Consider the following 26,095-nt stretch of genomic DNA (forward strand, 5'->3'; position numbering starts at 1 on the left):
TGTACTGTTTTTCTAGATTCCACATATAAGCAATATTATATATTTGTTTTTCTCTTTCTGACTTACTTCACTCTGTCTGACAATCGCTAGGTCCATCCACATCACACCAGTCAGAATGGCCATCATCAAAAAATCTACAAACAATAAATGCTGGAGAGGGTGTGGAGAAAAGGGAACCCCCCTGCACTGTTGGTGGGAATGTAAACTGGTGTAGCCACTATGGAGAACAGTATGGAGGTTCCTTAAAAAACTAAAAATAGGGACTTCCCTGGTGGCGCAGTGGTTAAGAATCCACCTGCCAATTCAGGGGACATGGGTTCGAGCCCTGGTCCAGGAAGATCCCACATGCCATGGAGCAACTAAGCCCGTGTGCCACAACTACTGAGCCCGTGTGCCACAACTACTGAAGCCTGCGCACCTAGAGCCCGTGCTCCGCAACAAGAGAAGCCACTGCAGCGAGAAGCCCACGCACCACAACGAAGAGCGCCCCCCGCTCACCACAACTAGAGAAAGCCTGCGTGCAGCAACGAAGACCCAACACAGCCAAAAATTAATTAATTAATTAATTTTTAAAAATAACTAAAAATAGAGCTACCATATGACCCAGCAATCCCACTCCTGGGCATATATCCAGAGAAAACCATAATTCAAAAAGATACATGCACCCAATGTTCACTGCAGCACTATTTACAATAGCCAGGACATGGAAGCAACCTAACTGTCCATCAACAGAGGAATGGATAAAGAAGATGTGGTACATACATACAATGGAATATTACTCAGCCGTAAAAAGAATGAAATAATGCCATTTGCAGCAACACGGAAATGGATCTAGGGATTATCATACTAAGCGAAGTAAGTCAGAAAGAAAAAGACAAATACCATATGTCACTTATACGTGGAATCTAAAATACAACACAAGTGAACATATCTACAAAACAGAAACAGACTCAAAGACATAGAAGAACAGACTAGTGGTCGCCAAGAGGGAGGAGGGGAGGGAAGTACTGGGAGTTTGGGATTAGCAGATCCAAACTATTATATATAGGATGGATAAACAACAAGGTCCTACTGTATAGCACGGGGAACTGTATTCAACATCCTGTGATAAACCATAATGAAAAAGATATGAAAAAGAATATATGTATATGTGTAACCGTCACTTTGCTGTACAGCAGAAATTAACACAACATTGTAAACAACTATAGTTCAATAAAATTTTTAAAAATTAAAAAAAATTAAAATATCATTCATTCACTTATGGTTACCAAAGGGGAAAGAGGCGGGAGGGATAAATTAGGAGTTTGGGATTAACAGATATATACTACTATATATAAAATAAACAACAAGGACCTACTGTATACCACAGGGAACTATATTCAATATCTTATAATAACCTATAATGGAAAAGAATCTGAAAAAGAATATAAATATAAGTGACACTTTGCTGTACACCTGAAACTAACACAACATTGTAAATCAACTATACATCAATAAAATTTTTTTAAATTTATTTAAAATGTCATTCATTCATACATGTGTGTTAAGGACCAGCTCAGTTCTGGAGAGGCAGTGGTGAGCCAGGAGGACCCAGTCCCCTGTCCCCGCGGATGCTGAACTTGGCACACAATCTTTTCCTCCGCACTCGACCTCTGGAGCGCACGCCTGGGCCATTCAGATGGTGGCTGCAGGACTGGATACTTCCCCGAGTTTACCGAAGTCCGAACGTTTGAAAATGCCCCCAGAAGTTACAGCACTGCCCTCTCCACTTAAAATGTCTACTAATCCAATCAAGTCTGTTGACAAATGGCAGAGAAATGCCACTCCATATACCTCGTGTGTACCAGGTCACAACTCTAAGAAGTCTGCCGTGTATTATTTCACTATTATTTGCCATGGATTATTCTCAGAATAATACACACTCATCCCGTTTTAGAGGGTGAATAAACAACGAAGGCACCCAGAGGTGAAGTAACTTGTCCAAGGTCACAGAGCTCATCAGTGGTGGAGGCACAGTTAGGTCTGCAAGGTTCCAAACTCATGCCCCTTTTCAGCTCGTGACACCATCTCTAACATCCTCTAATCAAGGAAAATATAAGCTAAAGAGCTTGAAAACATGATGAGGAAAGAATATAAAAAACAGTTAATTCTGTAGTCAGCAAAATCTAAAGGAGTCTTTTCTGAAATACTTCCTTCATATTTCTCTCCGTTCATCTGATTAGAACCATCTTGGAGATATTGATGATCTGAATCTAAACTAATATGTTTCTGTCAGAGGGCAGAGCCCCAGACCTCATGACCCCTCTCTCCTCTGGTCATTCGATGGGCCCTCTTAGATTTGCTGTAGGACGAAATACAGTCCTGGGTACAGGAGCAACGCTAAGAGAATATCTGTGGATGGGTTTGGTTCACTGAAATCACCTGAATGTTTAATTGCAGCTACAGGGCAGGAAAGAGATGAAGGTTGGAAGGTCACCCTGGCACCTCTGCAGGCCAGACAGCGTTCAGAGTATCTGTTTCATCCAGTTTAAGCTGGACTATTTGAACTGGACTAACATCTTTCACAGTGACTGCTCTCTCCTTCCTCAAGGTGGGCCTCCCGTGAATATTCTGTCCCTTTCGCCCACATTCCTTCCACCACTTCTGCTGCAGGTCAGTCAAACAAAGCAGTTAGGAATTTGCCCAAGAATTTGTGAAGAATTACGAAGGTGCTTACGAAAAAGTCAGCACAAAGGCCACGGGATGAAGACTAGAACACTCTGACCCCACAGTGAGACTGGATACAGAAAGCAGGGAGGCATCAGCCTGGAGGAATAATCCCGAAGACTCCTGAGTCTCAGAGCATTTTTCTCAAAGGCTTGGAGCTCTACCTGCAGAAGGACCAGCCCTCACGTTGGCACGGTCTCGGGCCACGAGATCCCTGAAATATTTCCAACTTAATGTTCTCCCTCTTGTCTGGGCACCAATAATTCACTGTAGGCAGTGCAGTTTCCTTATTGCCTTTGCTGGGCCCTAGGAGCTACATTCTCAAGTGAGAACTGGCATTCTGGAATGGACTTCCTGCCAAGACCACCCTTAGGACTGAGGAACACAAGCCCAACCCAAGCCACCTGCCACCACGAACAACGGTCTAATGTCCAACTACTGACGACACCCCTTCCCCTCGTCAAAGCCACTTACATGAAAGGCCGAACGCCCTGACTCAGCCTTGAAGGACCATCACCACCTGCCCCCACTTTTACAGTCTCATTGACAGGGAACTCCTAGACCTTCCCTCACATATCTGCTTTCTAGATTCTCTAAATTTAGTTACGGCTCTTCCTGACTTCCTAACCCTCCTTTCTCTGGCCAGCAAACTGGACACTCCTTCAAGGCCCCCTCAGAACTTCCCTGGCTGTCCAGTGGTTAAGACTGCACTTCCACCTAAATGTAAGGCCAGAAACTATCAAACTCTTAGAGGAAAACATAGGCAGAACACTCTATGACGTAAATCACAGCAAGATCCTTTCTGACCCACCTCCTAGAGTAATGGAAATAAAAACAAAAATAAACAAATGGGACCTAATGAAACTTCAAAGCTTTTGCACAGCAAAGGAAACCATAAACAAGACCAAAAGACAACCCTCAGAATGGGAGAAAATATTTGCAAATGAAGCAACCGACAAAGGATTAATCTCCAAAATTTACAAGCAGCTCATGCAGCTCAATAACAAAAAAACAAACAACCCAATCCAAAAATGGGCAGAAGACCTAAATAGACATTTCTCCAAAGAAGATATACAGACTGCCAACAAACACATGAAAGAATGCTCAACATCATTAATCATTAGAGAAATGCAAATCAAAACTACAATGAGATATCATCTCACACTAGTCAGAATGGCCATCATCAAAAAATGTAGAAACAATAAATGCTGGAGAGGGTGTGGAGAAAAGGAACACTCTTGCACTGCTGGTGGGAATGTGAATTGGTTCAGCCACTATGGAGAACAGTATGGAGGTTCCTTAAAAAACTACAAATAGAACTACCATATGACCCAGCAATCCCACTACTGGGCATATACCCTGAGAAAACCAAAATTCAAAAAGAGTCATGTACCAAAATGTTCATTGCAGCTCTATTTACAATAGCCCGGAGATGGAAACAACCTAAGTGCCCATCATCGGATGAATGGATAAAGAAGATGTGGCACATATAGACAATGGAATATTACTCAGCCATAAAAAGAAACGAAATTGAGCTATTTGTAATGAGGTGGATAGACCTAGAGTCTGTCATACAGAGTGAAGTAAGTCAGAAAGAAAAAGACAAATACCGTATGCTAACACATATATATGGAATTTAAGAAAAAAAAATGTCATGAAGAACCTAGGGGTAAGGCAGGAATAAAGACGCAGACCTCCTAGAGAATGGACTTGAGGTTATGGGGAGGGGGAAGGGTGAGCTGTGACAGGGCGAGAGAGTGTCATGGACATATATACACTACCAAACGTAAGGTAGATAGCTAGTGGGAAGCAGCCGCATGGCACAGGGATATTGGCTCGGTGCTGTGTGACAGCCTGGAGGGGTGGGATAGGGAGGGTGGGAGGGAGGGAAACGCAAGAGGGAAGACATATGGGAACATATGTTTATGTGTGACTGATTCACTTTGTTATAAAGCAGAAACTAACACACCATTGTAAAGCAATTATACCCCAATAAAGACGTTAAAAAAAAAAAAAAAAAAGACTGCACTTCCACTGCAGGGGGAGCGGGTTCGATCCCTGGTCGGGGAGCTAGGATCCTGCATGCTGCACAGTGTGGCCAAAAATAAAAGAAAAACATTTTTTTAATTAAAAAAAAAAGGCCCAATCAAAAAACAGTTCCCCATGATGCCTTGTCTCTTTCCCCAGCAGTTATTTCTCATCCATCTGTAGTGCTTCCACATTGTCCACCCCTGCCTTACAGCACAGACTGTAGGTACCTGAACGCCTGTCTGTCCATCTCCTCAACTGGGAGCTTCTCCATGGCAGGGAGATGCCACGGAGTCATTTCTGAATCCCAGGAAGAACTGGCGAATCAACAAGTGTGTCTGGGTTGCCATTATTCTCAAACTGCTTTATCATGAATTACGATATTCCCCTCAACGTGCTTTCTCCAAGTTTAAGAATCAGGGAACATGAGTCATTATTCAGAGCATGGGTTTCTGGACTCACACAGACCTGCGTCAACTCCATGACATCCAGGCAAGTGACCTCAGGTAGATCTCACAGAGACTCCTCCACCTGAGGCCTTGCCCTGCCTCAAAGCTGTCAGGAGGATTAACTGAGGTGATGTATGTAAAGTTCTCTGCCCGGTGCCTGAACTTATAAGCGCTCAAGAAGCACTGGATACGAATAAACATGACGGGAATAACCACAGGGCCACCAGAGTACAGAGCTCCGAGAAGGTGATTGGCAGGCTCAGGGTTCATTCAGTTCCCAGAGCAGAATACACAAGACTCAGCATCAACTCGATTCCGCCGAGAAAAGCACATGCTTGGGGGGGGGGGGGGGGGAACGCGGGTTGGGACTCAGAGGCAGGACTCATGCATTTGTACATTTAATGCACATTTGAGTACCTGCTGTATGCTAGTCCTTGGGAATAGAACAGAACATAAAAGAGTCTCTGCCTCTGAGCCCTGAATGAAGAGATGACTGTCTTATCCTGGGAGCGGCTGAGATGGGAGCCAGCCCCGTGCTCCACACTGAGGGGAAACCCTCGCCTTGCCCCACGTTTCCCAGAAAGTCCACCAAAGGGCCCTGTGTGAAGCGGACATTCCCCATTCAAAGTGCGACTCTACCCCTCTCTGTTCCCCTTGACCTTGGAGAGGTGATGTCCTCAAGCAACCTCAGCAGAGCAGAAGCTCAAGTTCATACTTATTAGGCAAGATTCAATAGAAGCATCATCTTTTTTCCACGTTAAAAATAGCTTCTTGTTTAAAGTAACTGTATGTGGGGAATGTTTAAAGGAAAAATGAACTTCACTACCTGGTCATTCTCAGAAAATCCTGGGATATGTTTATATGTTACCATTTGTAACAACATTGCCCAGCGATTTTAAAACTGAAAACAGATTTCAGCTCAGCCACCTGGAAAGCCCAAGTGTATGCAGAGCCCACAGTTAGGTGGCCAAAGGAAGCTCCCAGCTTCTTCAAAGCTGTGAACCAAATCGACACCACCGAGATTGCTGTGCCTTCTTATTTTTACAAAATCACTTACGTGAGAAGAAATCCTTGCATGTGAGGGTTCCGAAACCCAAATCCCACAACTGCTTTCTCTTTTGTTACCAGGTACTGAATTAAGAAATCTGGTAAACTCAATTCCTTCTTAAGAAGTCACAGACATGGTGACACATCCGGCCAGCATAACTGGCAAAACATTCTACAAGGGAACACCACAATTCCTTCCCTCTCCAAAAAGGAAGTTAAGGAACGGAGAAGGGAAAATATCGCCTTCAGATCACATGGACGTCTGAAGAGGACCCACGTACGTCTCTTCTCCACTTTCCCTAAGACTTCTACACCCCCAGTTCAGATCAACAGGTAGGTTAAGAGCTGGAGGCGCCTTTAGCATCCCCAAAGTTTGTTTGTGTGTCTCTGGCACCGATATCTGCATCAGAAAATATCAGAACAGAAGCAGCACTGACGGTAAGGACTTTGACCTCCCAACAGGAAGGAGCCCTAGAGGGGGTCGGTCGGGAGAAGGGTGAGAACTCAGTCATCACTATAGCTAATATTGTAATGCAATAGTTAACAAACTGAAATTAATGCAAAAAATCTATCGCGGATCAAATATCGAAATGTTAAATAAAGACAGAACCAGTATTACTGATTTTTCTTTTTACCTCTAGTACCTACATTTGCTTGTGTCTCATAAAATGCTATAGAATCGACCAGCCACAAGCCCCGGGGCTCAGCTGTGAGCACCCATTGGGTAGAGCCTGGGAACGGCTGTGGGAAGGAGAGAGAAAGGACCCAAGCACACTCATGGCTTAGCAATGTTGGGCAAATAACAACCTTTTGCTGAGTAACATGGAAATAGATCTGAAACATATGGATTAAATTCCTCCCAAAATAAACACAATTTTTAAAGGAAAGGAAAAGTACTTAGCCACTATGTTTGAGGTTTTCCTGAACCCAAACCTTCGGAAAATTAGCATACGAGCGAATTACTCAGGGGCTGTAACACAGTCAGCTTTGAAACAGGCTCGTCATAAACCACCAGTTTGTTTTTAAAACGAAAAAATTTAACAGTTTGCCTAAATCTGCTCCCCGGCTCAATCCTTTTGAGGTTCATTGTCGTTGTTCTTTACAGGAAGGAGAACAGTTTGGCATGCCCGCCGTCCCCTGGGAGGCTCTGGAGACCCAGCAATCTGGGGCACTCGAGGAGACCAAGCTGGGAATAACGGTCCACACCACTCAGCACGGACAAGAGCCGTGGAAAGAAGGCACCCGGCTGAGTGATGCATTGGACTAAGAGCTGGACAGACCCCCAAGATGTCATCCTGTACCAGCTCTGTACCCTTGGGCATCAGTGTACTCACTGCCCACATGCAGGTACCACTGCCCCCTCAGGGGAGTGGAGGGAAGGAGGGCATGCAGCGTGGTGAGAGCCGGGCAGCAGCCTCTGCACCCAAGTGGACAGCTCAGGCTCATCACTGGCCACCCATCAGACAGTCCTGTGGGACCTCGGGAACCAGTGTCTTTGGTCACCCGTCCCAGCCTAAGTCCCGCCCTAGGAAGCAAGGGGAAGCTGAATCCCCGCGGTTTGGGAGTCAAGGCCATAGTTCCGGGTGTTCCAGTTTCCAAGGCAATGGGGGCCGATACCAAGACCTCTGGACACGAGGCCACCTGGATACGGAGGCTGCTGACTGCCAGCTCTCCGGCCTTCCCGGACGCTGCCCAGTTCCATGTGTTGCTGGTCTGGCAGCAGAACAAGCCCCAGACAACTACAGATGCCCGTCCTGGAGGGAACCCTCGTTTGCCCCTTCCCTCCATCAGGGTTCCTCACATACCCAGTGGAGCGCTCCAGACTGAACATACCTTACTTTCATCACCTTACATCAGTGATATGATGATGTTTTTGGAGCTGTCTCTATGAGCAGAGGGAGCTCTTCAGATCCCTTTCTGAAGGCTGGCGGCACCCTTCAGTGAGGGGTGGGGCTCTCTTTGGGCGTTGTCCCATTTAGAGTATCAATTTCCTCCTTTAAGAGAGCTTTGGAAGATGCCCACGGGAGCTCCAGCTCGAACTGAAACCTTCCGCCTCACCCCGGGCCAGTGGAACTTTTCCATTCTTATATTTCTGGCTTACAGTCCCTTTTCAAAACTCACTCTTGGCTACATCAATGAAAAGGGATGCAAGATCCTGGGTAGAATTTGTTGAGTCTTATACCCTAGAAATATGCTTTTTTTTCCTTGCCAGCTCTTAGAGACTCTGAAAAGCCTCGTAAGATTAGGAAAGATTGAGTAACAAAGTTGAAAATAAAAAGCCCATCTCTGCAAGAAGCTCACAGCTCCATTGTCCTCCTCCGGTGGTCCTCTACGGCTGGAGTTTTTTTTGAAACAGCACCTGCCACGTTTCCTTCCCCACCCATACCCCATATACCCCATGTTCGTTAGAGTGTCACACTGGATAATTCTGGTTTCTTTTCATTGAAAATTGTTGACGAAACAACCAGCAAGACGTCTAGAATGTGAAGAAGACTTGGCAAGACAGACCACGATAAGACCAAGATAACACTCTTAATGTTACTGCCAAGAGCAAAAGGAGAGGCTCCAGGACAGAGGTTTCCAAACTGTGTTCCTTGGAACCCATAGAGCTCCGTGGACTCCCTTGAGGACATCAAGACGAAAACCAAACCCCTACTCCCAGCCGCAGTCACATTTTCTCTGGTTTGTACATTAGGATTTAGTAAGATTTTATGGAAAAAATATGGTTAAATTAATTTTAAACCACTGGCCCAAGAAACAAAAGAGACCTACAGCTGCCCGGAAGGACTCTCTCTCTCTTTGGTCAGGTGTGGCCCAAGGTCTGGGCAGTTCAGGTACAGGGCTTTGTGCAACTGAGGGGTTGCAGGAAGTGAAAGGTTTAAGCCTGTCTATGCTTCTGGATCTTTCCCCATGGCCCCCTCTCTGTGTAAAACGCCTTCTGAACGCCACTCCCCACATTGGTTTCACCAGAAAAATCCCCGTAAACTGCTAATCCTTCTAGACACACCTCTTCTCATGCCCCTTCTCAGGGAAGCTTCCTGGGATGTCCCCTGGCTTTGCCTTCCCCCGGCAGGCCCCCTGCCCACCACACCTCCTGACCCATCTGTCCTCGCCTCGGTCACACTGCCTGGCAACTGCTGACACTGATGTCTGCTCCCCCCGTGGGACTGTTAGCTCTGGAGGACAGAGACCATTTATTCAGCTCTGTCTCCCCAGTGGCTAACACAGGGCCTGCCCCGTAGAAGAAGCTCAAAACCTTGTACTCAATTTCTTCCCTGCTTCCAGATGCGGCAGTGGGTGACTCAGTGCGACTGCACCCTTGCATCTTGGGCTGCAGGGGGCATCGCTGATTACCAGCTCATCCCCACAGGAAGGCTACAGGGAGGGCAGCTGAGGAAGACAATTGAGCCTTGAATTTCATTTTCAGGTTCCAAAAAAAAAAAGTTGTGATCTTTAGAGTCAAGTGAAGTTGTTTAAATGTAAACAGGCATTCTCAGTGTCTGGAACCAGAGTGAGATGAAATTCCCCAAGTGATCTCTTAATACCACCAAAATTACATTCAAATGCCTCTGCCAGGCAAAGATAAATTACCATTTGCACAATGGTCTTGCACTTAAAAGTAACTCGGTCCAGAGAGCTTTGGAAAATTTATTATGACCAGGAAAAGGGGAAACTCAAAGGGGTTCAAGATATTTAGTCTACTGATAAGACAGCTTAGGAGTGACAATAATTATCTCCAAGAATTTGAAGGGTCGTTAGAAGGTCATTAGGAGGACACAGGCCAGCTGGGCCCCATCTACTCGGACATCAGAAATGGACTTAAATTATACCAAAAAGAGTTGAGTTGGCATCACAGAAGGTCAGCAGTGATGTAAGCCCTGGCGACCCAAAGGGAGCTCCACAGACCAGCAGCATCACCTGGGAGCTTGTGAGAAATGCAGATGCTCAGGCTCCACCCCAGATCGACCTGATCAGAACTTGCATTTTAACAAGCGCCCCTGTGATCTGTTTGCCTATGAAAGTCTGAAAAGTCCTGCCCACTGTACTTTCCTCAGTCCCATGGGCTGGGTCCATGCCTTATAGCCAGAAAGTCTCAGGCCAACAGCATGAACTCCTGACCCCAGAAAAGGTCCCCAGCTTCCTGGGGAAGTCTGCAGCCCTCCTGCCCCCTCCTCCAGTGATGTCTAGAAACAGGAGAGGCAGAAGTCTGGCACAGATACCTCACATGCCGGAAGGACCAGTTTCTAGACGTGCCTTCCCTGTAACACAAAATGCCTCGTGGCTAAGCTCTTTTATGGACAGCTGAGGGAAAGAAACACACAGGGTTTTCAAAAGCAGTTGTCTGGTCAAAGCACTTTAAACCTGAGTTCGATCTATCATGTGGCTGTCCTCGAAGAAGATTCAAAGATAATGCCTCAGCAATATCCCCATGCAAGGAGCCAGGCTGTCCGGAGCTAGAGGGAGGAAACCTGTTCTGAGTAAGCGCCAGTGGGGGAGGCCGGCTGCCTGTGCGCCCCACGCACCCTCCCCTACCGAAGGCTCCCACACCTGCAGGGGGTGGGAAGGGAAGGATGGATTCGGATGTCTGGAACCGAGCTGAGCCTAGAGAGGGACCCTGGAAAATAACAGGAGCAGGGGAGAGCAGCAGGTCCTCTCCCTCCGGGTAGGGGAGTGTGCTTCCCGGCACCGAGGGAACTGAGCAGAAAGCAAATGCATATTTGATGACATTTCTCTGCGTGCAGCCTCTCTTCTGAAGAGCCAGGTTTGAAGGAAGCCTCGCATCAAAGCAGACAGAGGGAAAAGAAGGATAGGGAACCTACCAGAGAGACTAGGATGGCCCCTGGAAGTGCAGATAATGAGAGTCACTATGAGAGGCACCGGAGCCCTAGCCAATTTAACGAAATATCCACATGCCAGGCCTTTGGGAAAGGAGGCTCAGGGCCCAGCTATCAGCTGGCGAAACAATAAAAGGGAACTCAGTACTGAGAAGTCTCCTTCCGACCCATTACCATCCTAAACTCCTACTAACCTAACCAGATAGGAGAGTAAGGATGCGATCCTCCCCTGTTCCCTGTTCAGAGGAAACTGAATCGCCTCCACGTAATGATAAAAGCCAAGCAAAAGGAGACAACTGATGCATTACTTGGATGAGATGATCCATCTGGGCATCTGCCGTCGTGTGGAATGAGAGACGTAGCCTAGATTGATCACGGATATAGGCTCTTGTGAATGCAACCCATAAGCACAACTTCGTTCCTTTTAGGAACCCAACACACATGCTTGTATTTCTCTTTTGATTTATAACTACAAGTGCAAAATGTTTTTATCCTATCAAATTGTGCTCCTCTGTCAATACCACAGAAGGTACTAAAAGGGGGTCACTTAAGCGGCGGGCTTCAAAGGAGGCTGAGAGTAACTGAATTCACCCCTGTCATCCCGCCGGCCTTCCCCACTGAATGCCACTCTTGCCATTTGATCCGTCCGTCCCAGACACACAGACACTGCTGCAACAGGCAGAATGCCACACGATCTGTGAAGAGCCCCTTTCTGCCTTTCACACCAGTCCCTCCCTGCCTTTCACACCAGTCCCTCCCCTCTCTGGCCCCTATACTCCAAAAGTGTTCTGTAGTTCAATAGTTCTCCTACCAGAAAGTCTTGTGTGCTGGAAACCGGAACTGCATGGGAGTCCAGAGAAGAGAACCGGGACTTAAAGGTCAGCCAGGGCCCATGTCCTCCTGTTCCGTTCACATTACCGGGTAGACAGAAGTCACAGAAAAATTCCCAGCATCTGTGGACTGCATCCTTCAGTTCCACTCCTTTCAGATGGAGGGAGCTAAGATTACTTCTGATCTACTAAAGAAAAAAAATATAGAAAATCTAAGAGCCCCAGAACGTGAAACTGGCAGAAACACACACACACAGACACGTACACATACACACATACATTTTATGGGGGAAAAAAAAAGTCTAACTGTAAGATTGGACCCACTACAACTCCATTATCCAAACTTCTGTGGTGTGTCACACATTAGGGATTTCTACCAGACAGACTCCCGAAGGTGGAGCTGGAGGAAATTTTCAGATCTACCTGAGAACAAATAAGTGGCAATGCAGCAGGCAGAGAGAGTGCGTGCCTTGGTCAGGGTCTCACAGCCAAGCAAGGCTCAAGCACAGGGGAATGCGCTTCCTGCCTGGTAACGACCACTCAGGGGTTTCCTAGCCCAGGTGCTGCCGTAGTGCAGCAACCCCTCACTTCACCCTGCAGGAATCCAGAAATGGGGCTGTGGACGCCAATCTCCATCAGTACCCGAGGGAACTTCACCTTCAAGAGGACAAAAAGGCCCCTCGGAAGATCCTGCATTCTTTTGAGAGAAGAATCAGGAAGAATCGATCATTTCAACCAGAGGGCTGTGATAAGATTTTGAAAATTACTTACTTTATCTTTTCTCCAGGTGATACAGGTGGGAAAAACAGGCAACTGATTTGTTTCATGCAAAAATTCTTCCATTTCTCTTTGGCGAACAAGTTTTGTTTGTTTGGGTTTGGTTTTGTTTGTTTGCATTGTGATCAACTTCAGCACTTTCATCAAGTCCATCAACAAGTTCTCAAACATGAATATGAAGTGGAGCTGGAGTCCCCATCAAACAATGACTAGGTTAGGAAAGAGAACAGAGGGCTGGTGAACGTAAGTCAAAAGCAGTGCACAACCGTCTTTAAAATATCCCTATAATCGCTACCATTTTAAGAGATTTCTCTGTGCTCAGCACCAGTATACGTGCTTTACACGGTGCTACTTAATTCTCATCAGCAACTCTGCAAGGTAGATTGTGTTGTCCCCAGTTTACAGATAGGGAAACAGACACAGAACTTAAGTGACTTTCAAGAAGTCACACATGCTGCTCCAAAAATAAATAAAGATGCTTAATTGTTTTTACTCTCCGTGGGCCTTCGCCAGTCACAAACAGAAGCAGATCTTCTGAATTTCTTGCAGTTTTAAAATGAAGGAAGATACATCTTCTGTGTAGGTGAAAATGACAAAATGAAGAGCCTCAACCAACGTCATTTCTTATCAGAGGAGGGAGACGTTTAATTTACTCAGATTAACCCCTACAGGTTCTCTCCACCCTGTTTCCAAGCAACCAACTCGAAAAACCCTCTACTGGGCTAAAGAGGAACCAATGGAAGCTTCTTTAAAAGTGTTACGGACCTGGGAGGAAATGATTAGGATCGGAAAACAGCATAGCTGCTTTTTGCACATGCATCCAAACTCATTCTCTATGCAGGTGTTCTGTCTGATTCTTCTCCATTCTGTCACTGTAACTGTGAAACTAATATCGCCTCCCAGTACCATATTTACTAAATAATTTAATGAAACGGAACATGACCCTATATCATGTGCAGAAAGCAGTTTGAGGGAGGTCCCTAATTAGGTCTGGCATTATGTCACTGCCTCAGTCGAACGCTCAGGCGTCGCACAGTCATAACACCTCGGAGGGCCCCGTGGGGCTGCTGAAAAGCCAGAGAAGCCCACCAGCCTCACCATCCCGGAGGTCCTGTACAGAGCTCAGCTGCAGGCTGACCTAGCAGCCGATCACAAACCACGCAGGCTCCCTTTATCTTCCTTTTGAGTGGCTCACGTCGCCTTGGGACCGGACACCGAGGGTTCCCGCAGACTACTGGTCCCTCTCCTCCTGCCCTGTGCCCTTACTCTGAGTCTGGGAGGAAAGCCGCGCGACTTCCCCGGGAGACCCAGGGCCACAGGCCGGGAGTGGAGGAAGCGGCTGGGAGCTGTCCATGGTGGCTCCGCGCCTGGGCACGCAGAGCCGCCGGCTCCCGCCCCCGGGCGCGCCCGGGATAACGCTCCAGACCGCCGGAATGGAGAGAGAGACTCGCTCCCAGGCTGCAGCCAGGCACTGGCTCACACATCAAAAGGTTAGTTTAAAAAGGGAGTTCTCACCTGTGGGCAGCGTTGGCTGCATGAAGCAGGACTCAGGACCTCAGATCCGGCTCCTGGCGGCGCGCCGGGGACGGCAGTAGTGTTGGACCCTTGGGGAACGGCGGCCGTCTCTGAGAACGCGGTCAGCGAGTCTGCGGCGGAGGACCTCGGCGCACTGAGCTCCTTTCTCAAGAGCACATGCGTCCGGCCGGGTCCATTCCAGAATGTCTCTGGCCCTGGTTCCCAGAGCGGCGAGCTGGAGACCTGGCCACGGCCCTGGCCTGCGCTCCACCAGGTCCCTGACTTTCTTCCCAACCTAATATGACCTTTCTTGGAGCTGACGACCCTTGCCAGGGACCGCCGAACCCTCTTGCAGCGATGGCAGGTTGGGGCTCTCAGCCTAAACAGCAGTAGGGGCCCTCGTGTCATCTAATATTCAATTGCCTCCACCCGTCGCGTGCCAGAGCGATGCTGGGTGCCTAGCGCCGTCGGGGAGTGCGCGAGCGTGTAGGCAGCGGGAGGCGGAGGGAAACACCAGAAGGAAGACCGTGCTGAAGGCCGAGCAGCAGGGCGCAGACCTGTTGCCAGATGCATGCCCACTCATGCACAGTGTGAGACGGCTCCTTATGGGCTGGACTCCGCGACCTGACCCTCGGAGCAGTCCCTCCTCGGCAAGACACTGTTTGGGGCGCAAGCCCCCCCGAGACATTCAGAACGGGGGAACTCTAAGGAAAACGGGTATCTGCCCCCGGCTGGATGCGCTCCGGGGACACTGGAGCCCCTGGCACCTGCTGCTTCCAAAGGCTCACACGACCTCAGAGAAATCCCACAGCGGACAGAGACAAGGACGTGTGCCCCTCAACAGACACGTGGACAGACAGACAGAGGCGGACCGCACAGCACTGAGTGGACAAACAGAAGCCAATGACGGGTAACGTTTTCCCTATCACTGGTGGAGGCGCTGAACCCCCAGTCTGCCCTCCCCTCTGAGGCTGGGCAGTACGCGCAGCCCTGGCGCGCCGAGCCCGGCCCTCTTACCTCCCGGTCGGTAGCCAAGACAGCGGCACGCCTCGCGGGCCAGAAGCGCAGCGGCCGGAGCGGTCGGGGGCACACTGACGGGCCCTGCGATCTCCCGGGACGTAGGCAAGCGGAGTGGTAGTTCGTCTGGGAAAGCGGGGCTCAGCCCCTGACCACGCTCAGCTCCTCCGGCCCCGAGCGCCCCGCCGCCGACGCCCGCCGCGCCGCTTGCGCTCGCCAGGCTCAGCCGAGTTGCAACGCGCTGCGCTCGCCCGCGCTCCCCAGCCGCCGGCCAGAGCGGCGGCTTTTATAGCGAGCTGCCGCTTCAGCTGGCCGCGCCGGGCTGACTCCTCCCCGGGGCCCCTGACGCCCGCGCGCCACCGACCCGCCCCCCGCTGAAGCTCCCTCCCTGCCCAAGTGGGGCGGGGGCCCCGCGCCCCGGCCGGACCCGGGCGGGCTCTGGCGGCCGCTCTGGGAGACGCAGACCCGAGCCTGCGGAACCCGGGCGCGCGAAGTCCAGCGGCAGCAGCCGGGTGAGGGCGCTGGAGCCCAGGACTCGGATGGAGCAGCCGCAGTGGGCCGCCCAGAGCCTGTTCTCCGGACTCAGAGGGCTTAGAGTGGCGGGTGCGCAGGGTTAAAACCCCACTCGCGTCCAGGGGTAGGAGAGGCTATGGAGGAGGAAGTCCCGCGTCTGGAGCAGAATCGCGGGGGAGATAAGGTTCAGGGTTATTAAGCCTGAGAATCTTTTTTTAACTTGGGGTGTAATAGGGAAGAACAAATCTGACCCAATATTAGATCTGTTTCTTTTACTTTAACCTGTGTATTCTATTGCTTTTGCTTCGAGTTAACATTGTTGCCTGTAGCCTGAAATATACAGGATAGCCCGTGATAAACCTCTGACCTTTAAGAGTATGACACTTTTTCATGCATAAAGAGATACAAAGTTGCAGAACAGAGAATAACAGTCGTCTTGTTGGAGATTTACAGGATCATCGTGACCTGACCTAGGTGGACAGCTGCAGGAGCAAAGGATTCCTACACCAAGAAGTTTGCAATAACCAACCACGCCCCTCCCTCACCTTGCCTTTAAAAATGCTTTGCTGAAACCCTTTGGGGAGTTCTGGGTTTGGGGGGGCACAAGCCACCTGTCTCCTTACATAGCCCTGCAATAAACATTTCTCTGCTCCAAATTCCCACATTTCGGTTGGTTTGGGCTCACTGTGCGTGGGGTACACGAGCTTGCATTTGGTAAGGAGACAGTGGCTGTAGAAAGAGATCCTGGTCTAGGACCTACATTCCCTCCGAGAGGAAAAGGCGTGGGGCCTTGGGTTGAAACCAGAGTCAGACACGCCAGGTATGTGACTGCCCACGTGGGTCTTAACCTCCCTGGACATCAGTTTCCTCATCAGGAAAATGCGTTCTCTGATGCTTCCTTACTGACTGGTAGGATTTAAGTGAGGTCACAATAGTACAGGTACCTAGCACACGGCAGGTCTTCAGTAAGTTAGAATCCTTCCCGCACGTGGGAGAGGGCTCTGTACCTCTCTAACTGGACAGACTGAGGTCCTCAAGGGTCAGAGCAAGAAGGCATGACTGTTCTACATATTCCCCTGCCCGGGGAAGCAGTACTAGTGGAACGAGCCCATAGCAGGTCCCTGGGGCACGTGGAGTCTCCTCTCAACTCCGCCACTGACTCACTCTGTGACTTGGAGTCCTCTACTCTCCTTCTCTGTTTGTTGTATTCCCTCCCATTTTTTTCGAGCTTACAACTCAGTCCCTCACCTGTTTAGATGGAGCCCTCCTAGGAGATATATTCCTTTCTCCCTTCCAGCCAGTGCCATGTGAGAACCAACCCGGCAGGGACAGTCGTCATTCTAGGCAGCTCACGCCGCTTCGTGAATCCATGTCTGGGCGTTGGGGCCATAGTCAGACAGAAGCTGCTGGAGTCTGTGTCCATGTTTTCTGCATTGGGACAGAAGCCTTGCTTACCTGGCTAAGCTAGGGAAGCAATGCATTCTCTCTCCGGGCCTTTCTCAGGAAGCTGACCTTGACTGTCACTAGGTCTGTTACCGGGATTCTCTTTCTTGACTTCTTGGGAGGTAATGAGCTGGGTCCTATGGTAGGTTTCCCTCCCCAGCCTTTCCTTTCCAGCAAATTTAGAAGGAACCCACCCAAGTGCCCCACGCTGTACCCTAATTCCTGATTTCTTTCTTAAGAGAACCCCCCAGATTCCAGGACCCACAAGCATGTGGAGGATGCTGAGCTTTCGGTACAGGTGGAGAAGGGTCAGCCTTGAATTAGCCTTGCTTAGAGCAATGAGAGGAATAGGTGGGATTCTCCTCTCTCCCATCAGGAGAGAGTAGATTTGGGGCCTGCAGGGAATGAGGTCTCTGGAGAGAAGCCTGCACCACAGGCGTCTGAGAGATGAAATAGTAAAGAAGGATTCTTGTCTGCTGACGGGCTCTGAGAAGTGCTTAGTCATGTTTTCTCAAAGCACAGAAATGCCCAGCACGTTCCTTGGTGTCCAGCTTTCTTTATCACAGACCAGTGCCCCGGGGAAAATGAGCGATGCTGATGAATTACAAACAGGCTCTGCTTGTCTAAAAACAGATTCTTCAGGCAGAGCTCCATTCAGCACTTCCACTCAGCACTCGGTGATGGACGGGGTATGTGGGTAGTTCTTTTTTTGGATGAATGTTGGCAACGTGAGCCTGGCATAATTACTACCCATACTTTCCTCATGCCGAGGTCTTACTCTTATACATGCAGACACCGGAGCTGGTCAAGAAAGGCCGCATGGGGTTTTCTGGTTTTGGGCAGAATCTCTAGATAGAGAGGAAATAGCCTGTCTTCCTCAGGTGAGCTGCTGCCCCCCTCAACCACATTCTTGTAGTAGAATGGCCTACCTGCTCGCTGCTCCCGTAAGCTGCTCAAGTCTGGTGTTTTCAGTCGGCTGGCAGGATCCAAGTCTGTCACTTAGAGCAAGGGTCACCGCACTCTACCCTCTGGCCGGCAAAGCCAGCCCCCTGCCCCTATAGCAGCCTGCCTGCGTGATGTTTAAAAGCTGGCCACAACTGTGGCTTCGTCCTTCAAGCCCCAGACGTGGTTTTCCCAGGCAAACAGCAGGCAAACCTGGGGCAAGGAGGGGTAAGGGAAAGTTGGGAAGCAGCCGGGGTAAGGAGCGAGTGGCCGTTGGCTTTAAGGCTTCCAGCAGACCCCGCAAAAAAATAAAACCTCGGGGATGCCAATCCTAATAGCAGCTCGCAAATAATGGGCATACTTCAATTCCACCAACAGGGGTCGCCCTTGGACACCAAGCCTGAAGCTGGCATCCGAAAAGGGAAATTCCCAGCCATGGGCCCTGGGGCCAGATTTCCAAGACTCATAACTGCTCAGTTCCTGTTTTGTTGGATGCCGATGAGGTTGCCCAGCTGAGGAGAGACAAGTCCTCAGTTTTTCTGGTGAGTGGAGGTCTGCATGGAACTTGGGACAGGAAGTCCTAGAACACTGGCCAGCCACTTAGGAGCTCTGAAAATAGATTTCTACATCTTTCTCTGCAGTGTCCTCATTACCATACAGAAAGAACATTCTTTCCTGTGTTTCTTCTGTCTAAAATACATGTAAACCTGTGTGCCTGTACATGATGTTTTCATATCACTTTGTCCTTTTTCCTAAATGCAAAAATCATACGTGTTCTTTGCAAAAACAAAAAAAAACTTCGAAAATTCAGAAAATGAACAAAGGAGAAATCAACTAACTGCAAACACAATGCATGTACATTACAAAAAGCTCCGAAAATATAGAAAATCACAAAGGAAACATATCACTTCTACTCAAGATCATCTCTGTTAACTCATAGTGTATAACCAAGTATTCTTCCATGTATAAATTACATACACAGATGCACAGGTATGCACATGTATGTGAGTATTCCGTAAGTAGTTCAATGTTTAGCTCGAAGTCCTTCTCTTCCACCAGCTCGCACACTTTGGGAGAGCAGGGGTTAGAGCCTCCCAAGTTCACCCCTTTACCTACAGTAGCACCTATAATGTCCAACAGAGAGTTGGTGTGTAGGAAGCGTTTACATGATAAATAAATGAATACACAGAGAGAGCATTTTTTTTGGCTGTGCCGCGTGGCTCGCAGGATCTTAATTCCCCGACCAGGGATTGAACCCGGGCCAGAGCAGTGGAAGAGCCCAGTCCCAACTATTGGACCACCAGGGAATTCCCCAGATGAGGATTTTTAATTAAAATGATATATTCATACATGCAGTTCATGGAAAAAGAGACCCAAATCGTTCATAAGCATTTGAAAAGAGGCTCAACTTTGCCCATAAACAAAGAAATGCAAACTAATGCTACACTGAAACCCCTATCAGATTGGCAAAAATCCAAACATTTGCTGATACCACCTTTGTTAGGGGATGGCGTGAGGTTGGAGAACAGAGCCTTGCCTCATACCTCGCTGGTGAAATTTCCATTTGGTACAACCTCTGAGGGCAGTCTGCGAAGACTTTTGAGAATGTACATAATATTTGACTCAGCGGTTCCACTTATAGGAATTTATCCTATAGATAGTGTTGCACCATGTGTGAAATGACATGTGCAGGGTTATTCATTGCAGCCCTATTTGTAACCACAAAAAATTAGAAAAGCCTAAATGCCTATCGGTAGGGCTAACTAACGTATGTTACCTTCACATAATAGAATACTATGCAGCTATTTTTTTTTAAAGAATAAAGATCAGTTTTATGTATTAAAATGAAAAATCAAAGTGTAAATCAATGTATATACGAAGCTGCCGTTTGTCCAAAAGGGGGAAGGAAAAAGGATATATATTTGCATTTACTTAGAGATGCATAAGAAATCATCTAGAATGCTATACAAGAAACCAATAACATGATTTCCTGTCTGTTGCTGGTGATGGTTTTGGTGGGGCTGTAGGATGATGGAACAGACAGGAATAAGAAATAGACTTTTCCTTGTGTATGTTTTTGTGCTTTTTCATTTTTGAACCAAGTAAATGTGCTACCTAGGAAAAAAGTGAATAAATTTTTAAATGGCAAAAAAATTATGCCATATATAATAAGCCTTTTTTCACTTAATAATATACCATAAACATTTCCCCAAGTCTTAAATCTCCTTCAACATTATCTTTAAATGGTATACTGTTTCCTAATATGGACATAATTTATATAATCGATCCCCTAATACTGGTTTCAGTATTCTAAATAAGGCTATGATTTTGAACACCTTTGCACTTCTCTCTCGTTATTTCTTCTGGATAAATTTAAGTTTGCATCAGCTTATTTGTTTTATTTTTGGCTGCGTTCGGTCTTCGTTGCTGCACGTGGGCTTTCTCTAGTTGTGGCGAGCAGGGGCTACTCTTTGTTGTGGCACACAGGCTTCTCATTGCGGCGGCTTCTCATGTTGCGGAGCACGGGCTCTAGGCGCACGGACTTCAGTAGTTACAGCATGTGGGCTCAGTAGTTGTGGCTCGCCGGCTTAGTTTCTCTGCAGCATTTGGGATCTTCCCGGACCAGGGCTTGAACCTGTGTCCCCTGCATTGGCAGGCAGATTCTTAACCACTGGGCCACCAGGGAAGTTCCTGCATCAACTTAAAGCCAACTTACCCTCTAGAAAAGTTAGACCAGTCTCCATTCCAACAATCCACACGTGAGTGGGCCTCTTTCCCTGAATCCTCTTTAATACCTGGTATTCTTTTTTTTTTTTAACCCATTGCCAAAGTAGTAGAAAAATAGTATATTTCATTGTACTTTTAGTTTTCATTGCTTCTAGTTAAACACTTTGATGTGAGCATTTCTAGTTCTTCCTTTGGAAGTTGCCTGCTCCGGAAGAGAATATATCATGGGCCAATCACACCAAGCATTTGTGAGCTTAGTAGATGTTACTGAAGAATTGCTGCAGTGAGGGCTCTAAACTGCCTTGATATTAGACAGTGTCCTGGCAGGTCACAGAAGCATTGCTCGTTTCTCCAAAGATACACAACTGGCCAACAAGCACATGCAGAGATGCTCAACATCACTAATCATTTTGGTGAGACTGTAAAATGATGTAAGCACCATGGAAAACAATACGGCATTTGTGAAAAAATTAAAAATAGAACTACGATCTGATCCAGCAATCCCACTTCTGGGTCTATAGCCAAAGGAATTGAAAGCAGGGTACTGAAGAGATATTTGTACACTCATATTGATTGCAGCATTATTCACAATAGCCAGAAGGTCCCAAGCGTCCATCAACTGATGAGGAGATAAACAAAACGTGGTATATCCATACAATAGAATATTATTCAGCCTTAAAAAAGAGACGAGATCCTGACTTGGATGAAACTTGAGGACATTATGCTAAAAGAAATAAGCCAGTCACAAAAAGACAAATACTATATGCCTCCTTTTTGGGCGGGGGGGGGGGGGGGGCCATACCGCACGGCTTGCAGGATCTTAGTTCCCTGACCAGGGATCGAACCCAGGCCCCCTGCAGTGCAAGCACAGAGTCCTAACCACTGGACCGCCAGGGAAGTCCCTATACGCCTCCTCTTTAATGAAGTACGTAGTCAAATTCATAGCGTAGAAAGTAGAATGGTGGTTGCTAGGGGCAGGGGGGACAGGGAGCCGTCGTTGAACAGAGGTAGAGTTTCCTTTTTGCAAGATGAAAAAGTTCTGGGTATTGGTTGCACAACGGTGTGAATACACTCTGAACACTACTAAACTGTGCACTTTAAAGTGGTTAAGATGGTAAATTTTATCACAATCTAAAAAAAAAAAAGAAGCATTACAAAGGAATTATGACTAGGGTTTTCCTTCCAACACGGATGTCAAAACATGATCCTTCTCTACTCAAAACCCTCCAATTTACTTCTCACTCGGAGCAAAATCTGGAGACGTGATGGGCAAGGGCCCACCTGCTGCCACTGCAACCACAGTCACTAGGCATCTTGCTTGCTTGACTCTAGACCCCTTCGGTGTCTTGCTGCTTCCTCAACGCATTAAATATATTTTGTTGATACTTGCTGTTTCTTCTGTCTGAAATGATGCCTCTTCCACTATCTGCATGACCCCATCCCTGGCTTTATTCAGGTCTCTGCTCAAAACTCACACACTCAGAAAGGTCTTTCCCATCTTTCCTATAGTCTCCATCACCATCACTCTCTAGCCCATCCCCTTACCCTGATTTATCTTCCTTTTATTTTTTTTCTTTTATTCGTTGTTTATTACCTATTGTCCCAATACCGCTGGAGTGTAAATGCCAGTGGATCAGAAATATAGTCGTTTATGGGACCTTCCTTGTGATGAAGTGGTTAAGAATCCTCCTGCCAATGCAGGGGACACGGGTCAGAGCCCTGGTCCGGGAAGATGCCACATGCCGTGTAGCAGCTAAGCCCGTGCTCCACAACTACTGAGCCTGCGCTCTAGACCCCATGAGCCACAACGACTGAGCCCGCGTGCAGCAACTGGTGGAGCCCGCGCACCTAGAGCCCGTGCTCCGCAACAAGAGAAGCCACCGCAATGAGAAGCCCGCAGGCTCGCCGCAACTAGAGAAAGCCCGCGCGCAGCAACGAAGATCCAGTGCAGCCAAAAATAAATAAAAGAAATAATTTATTTTAAAACAAGACTCAAATGTTGCTGCCATTGGGATACTTTTTCTGCTCTCCCCCATCCTGAGTTCTCATGGAAGCTTGTAGAGAATTCTGTTGTAAAATCACGGCACTGTGTGTGTTTACGGCACTGTGTGTGTTTACGGCACTGTGTGTGTTTGCGCCCCTCTCTTCCTCCTCCTCCCCACCTCCGGCTGTGAGCTGTGTGGCACAGAGATGCATCTTACCCATCTCTCTGTCCCCAGCCTAGCACAATGAGAGACTCAGTAGATGCTCAATAGATGCATTAATGGATAAACAACATTTCTCCACTGAGATTTATACTGTACTCTCAAAGAGAAACTCCTGGCATGGGAAATAATAAATACATATGAGCGAAATGGTATTTAAATACTCCATGAAATTCCTAGACAGCCAATAGGAAGGGTTTTGTTTTGTTTTTATTGCTAATACCCTTAGCCAGAACCTGGATGCCTCATGGTTTCAGTGGCAACATAATAAACACATTTGACATTTTTTTGTAATGCCATGAAATGTTCTTTCCAAAAGTAGAAAGTACAGCGGTGTGGGAATGTATTTGAACTGTATTTGAACTGCCACTAATGTATAAAGTAGAAAACCAATGAGAACTTACTATGTAGCACAGGGAACTCTACTCAGTGCTCTGTGATGACCTAAATGGGAAGGAAATCCAAAAAAGAGGGGATACAGATGTACGTATGGCTGATTCACATTGCTGTACAGAAGAAACTAACACAACATTGTAAAGCAACTCTACTCCAATAAAAGTTTTTTTAAAAAGTTAAAAAAATATTATATAATTGCTCTTAAGCTTGCATTAATAACGCATTTTCTTGAAAAATAAATAAACTGCCACTAAATCAATTGTTCTTGGGCATCTCCCTTTACCTCGATCACCTCTTGTATAAAAAAAGAAGGGGGTGGGGCTTCCCTGGTGGCCTGCCGATGCGGGGGACACGGGTTCGCGCCCCGGTCCGGGAAGATCCCACATGCCGCGGAGCGGCTGCGCCCGTGAGCCATGGCCACTGAGCCTGCGCGTCCGGAGCCTGTGCTCCGCAACGGGAGAGGCCACAACAGTGAGAGGCCCGCGTACCGCAAAAAAAAAAAAAAAAAAAAAGAAGGGGTGGTTTTGGTGTACGTGTCATAAAAATGTGACTGCCTTTCCATGTCACCCCTTCTTTACTCAGTACTGCCTCACACCTGGCCCACTTTAGGCATTTACGATGCCCTCTTCCCCCGTAGGTGTCAGCGGCTGTCATCTCGGACTAAATCCAATTTTCTGCATGGGGTGCTGAAGGAAGAGGCCTCTGCTCTATATCTGAAGCAAAAAGCTGGATTCATCATTTGCAAGGCAGTGAACACGGCAGACTGCGGATCTCCTGTGGAGTATTTGGGAAGTGTGGGGCTGGGGATTAGACGACTCTTCACAGCGGGAGTATTCAGGCATTAAGTGACCTTTAGCGAAGGCAGCTTGGCCACCGGAGCAAGGCTGTTGCTGATTGGCCCTCAGAAGCATGTGTACTGACCAGAGGAAGCTGTCCTCGGGACTCCTGGTTACTTGTTCCAGTGGCCAAAGAACAGTGAGTCTTTTCTTGAACGGGAGGATAGGAACTGTTCTCGGTAGGATCCCTTTTTTATTTAAATGTCAAATAATCCAGCTCAGAGATTTTCAAACTTTACCATGAATCAAATCCGATCACCCAGAGGGCTTGTTAGAGCAGACCGTTGGGCCCCTCTCCTGCAGAGTGTCTGATTAGGTAGGTCTGGGATGGGAGCCAAGAATCTGCACTTCTAATGAGTTCCCAGGTGATGCTGATGCTCTGGTCCAGGGACCACACTTTGAGAACCACTGGTCCAGTATCATCGGAGTTGTAGTTAATTATTTGCTGTTAAGAAAATATTTAGGGGCTTCCCTGGTGGCGCAGTGGTTGAGAATCTGCCTGCCAATGCAGGGGACACGAGTTCGAGCCCCCGTCTGGGAAGATCCCACATGCCGCGGAGCAACTAGGCCCGTGAGCCACAACTACTGAGCCTGTGCGTCTGGAGCCTGTGCTCCGCAACAAGAGAGGCCACGACAGTGAGAGGCCCGCGCACCACGATGAAGAGTGGCCGCTGCTCGCCGCAACTAGAGAAAGCCCTCGCACAGAAACGAAGACCCAACAGCCAAAAATAAATAAATAAATAAAATTTAAAAAAAAAAGAAAGAAAAAATATTTAGGGAATTCCCTGATGATCCAGTGGTTAGGGCTCCGTGCTTCCAATGCTGGGGTCCTGGGTTCAATCTCTGGTCGGGGAAGTAAGATCCCGCAAGTTGTGCAGCATGGCCAGAAAAAAAAAAAGAAAGAAATATATATATATATATTTAACACAATAAGTTACTGATGAGTCTAAGAATTCTGTAAATGATTTTGTAAAATGGTTATTAATCACAGCCACATCTATATACATCTGAAAAATAATGGTAAAGACATAGGAGAAAGATAATACTCCTTCTAAAGTTAATGACTAGAAAATATGAATTCCAGGACATATTGTAGTAATTCTGTCCTGTCCTTCCCCTCCTCTTCCTTTCCCAACTTCCGCCTCAGAATGTGTGACCCATCCCATCCTGGGGAATCCTAGACCAGGTACTTCCCAAGGATCCTCCCAGGTTTGTGATTCTATGTTTGTGGCAGATCGTGGTTTAACACATGAATTTCTGGTCAAGGTATGAGCCATGTTAGTAAAGTGATGTAAATTGAAAATACAGGAGGCAAGGAAGTTTACAAGACAATTGGGAGAGGAAGAGAGAGAGGAAGAAGAAGAAAGAAAGAGAGAGGCTGGCTGCCTTTAGAAATTCTCCTTCATATCACCAAGGAAAACTGTCCATCTTTGTATCAGTGTAAGTGCTGGGTGATATCAGATTGTTGTGGTTCGTTGAAGATAAACCATGTTGCAGGCAGGACACACACTGTCCTCAGAAGGAAAGTTTGGCACGCCCCTGCGTTTCTACTGTGACAGTCACGTAGGGCCATTGCGTGTAAATGTATGGAAGAGAAATGGAAACACTTTGTGTTTCTGAAGAAAATTTTTACAAGGAAAATTCTGATTAAACAAAAAAACCCCAAGGGATACTAGGACACACAAAAGCCATGGCTCTGCGTGATACGGTGCCGGGAGTGAATGCTGCCATTTTCCCATGTCTTGCCAAGAGGCTTTTACTAATGGGTTCATTGGAAAATCCTTTCAGTAGAGACCACAATGTTCTGTTTCTACAAGTGCTAATAGCTAG

At 47.5% G+C, this 26,095-nt stretch overlaps 1 protein-coding gene, 1 long non-coding RNA gene and 1 other non-coding gene across 5 annotated transcripts in view; 1 reads left to right on the forward strand and 2 right to left on the reverse strand.

The window, feature by feature from the left end:
- The window catches only part of CEMIP (cell migration inducing hyaluronidase 1), a 163,705-nt gene extending 148,232 nt beyond the window's left edge, over positions 1 to 15,473 (reverse strand). Inside the window, exons 1-3 of one of the 3 annotated variants that reach the window (XM_067698605.1) lie at positions 14,188 to 14,325; positions 12,667 to 12,881; positions 11,877 to 12,083 (exon numbers count right to left, since the gene is read on the reverse strand). The gene's annotated coding sequence lies outside the window, so the exon portion shown is untranslated. Of the gene's footprint in view, positions 1 to 11,876; positions 12,084 to 12,666; positions 12,882 to 14,187; positions 14,326 to 15,204 lie in introns of those variants that run through there. The other 2 variants (XM_067698608.1, XM_067698611.1) reach the window with 2 other exon arrangements.
- Positions 14,366 to 24,995, forward strand: LOC137202777 (uncharacterized). Its single transcript, XR_010932782.1, has 3 exons — positions 14,366 to 15,097; positions 18,481 to 18,644; positions 24,067 to 24,995. It is a non-coding gene; the product is annotated as an uncharacterized lncRNA (long non-coding RNA).
- TRNAA-UGC (transfer RNA alanine (anticodon UGC)) lies at positions 21,654 to 21,726 on the reverse strand. Its single transcript has one exon. It is a non-coding gene; the product is annotated as a tRNA-Ala (tRNA).
- Positions 24,996 to 26,095: the final 1,100 nt, after the last annotated feature.

This window comes from Pseudorca crassidens, chromosome 1 (genome assembly GCF_039906515.1).
Source record: "Pseudorca crassidens isolate mPseCra1 chromosome 1, mPseCra1.hap1, whole genome shotgun sequence".
Classification (NCBI taxonomy): Eukaryota; Metazoa; Chordata; class Mammalia; order Artiodactyla; family Delphinidae; genus Pseudorca; species Pseudorca crassidens.